This window comes from Aplysia californica, unplaced genomic scaffold (assembly GCF_000002075.1).
Source record: "Aplysia californica isolate F4 #8 unplaced genomic scaffold, AplCal3.0 scaffold00623, whole genome shotgun sequence".
NCBI lineage: Eukaryota > Metazoa > Mollusca > Gastropoda > Aplysiida > Aplysiidae > Aplysia > Aplysia californica.
Window position 1 is genome coordinate 371,898 of NW_004797893.1, and position 1,463 is coordinate 373,360.

Below are 1,463 nucleotides of genomic sequence, written 5' to 3' on the forward strand. Positions count from 1 at the left end.
GGGGGGTTCGTATTCGTAAGAGTTTTACTACGGCATTTGCAACAAAATAAGGTCATAAGTGTCGAAGATTAGGTGAGTTACGTTACAGGTAATAAACACAAAAAGGAGGAGGAGAGATTTAAGGACAATAGATGTTTAATAGGAAAGAAGGAGCAATCCACACCAGAGCACCCTCCAATCACCCACGTGTATGTTTCCGCGTGTATGTTTGTGTGTGCATGTGTGCGTGTGTGTGTGTGTGTGTGTGTGTGTGTGTGTGTGTGTGTGTACATGTATGTGTGTGTGCGTGCGTGCGCGAACATGAAGCTGATCGATTGCGAACATGTTTTACAGCACTATCAACACAGTTTTAGTCATGCACGCGCCAAAAACGGCATAAACTGTATTTTGGCACAGTAGTTGATTTTTCCCTAAGGTTTGTTTTAGTAGAGGTTTGACGGCGCTCGCAACTGCATAAGGTCATATGAGCGCCACGGGGCGGATGTCAACAGTAACAGAGAAATCCTTACAGGGAATCAGGCTTACTCTGCTCACCTCTCTAGCTTCAACAGCACAAAGTGTGCTCCGACTCTCAACTCTCAAGGCACCCCGGAAATAGCGGGTCATAAGACTAAGAGTGTGACAAACATACAAAAGAAGTAGAGGAAAAATGACGATAGTTAGGGTTAGCAAAGAAAAAGCAGCGGCTCCCTGTTGCAGATCAGGCACAGTTATGAGCATCTTTGGGAATGGCCTAAAGACACTACAATCAGTGGCACTGCCCCGGGGGTTAGCTAGATGTTTGATAGGAAAGAAAGAGCAAACCACACCAGAACATCCGCCAACCACCAGCGACGGATATATGGTTAGAACTTATTGATACGTTAAACTACTAGCCATCTAGCCATTACTGTACAAAGAATTGCGATTGGTGCGTACCGACCCCAAAAAAATAGTATTATCCCTTCCAAGGCTAACACCGCAAGCTATTTCAATTTCATACCGTGGTGTAATACTTTTGACAAATACATTGTACGTGAAGAAGAGAGAAGCAGTTTTATTTGTTTTAGTAGAGGTTTTACGGCGCTCGCTACTGCATAAGGTCATATGAGCGCCGGAAGGTTAGAAGTGTTACAAGAGAGTAACAAACATAAGAAAGAAAGAGGGGAGATAAGGACGACAGATGTTTCATAGGAGAGAAGAAACAGTTTGCACACCCCCACCCTCTCTCCATTTAAAGAAACAAACCACAACAACAAAAGATGAACATCAAATGGAGACAAAGAGTCAAGAATAAGAATGACTCCCTTCACCTTACACTTACTTACCGTACATGTGTATTTTATAAAACAGGTTTATTTCTGTAGACTTTCGGGGATTTTTCGGCTAATGTGTGTATGTGTGTGCGCGCGCGCGTGTGTGTGTGTGTTTGTGTGTGTATGCGCATGTCTGTGTGCGTGAGAGAGAGAGAGAGAGAGAGAGAG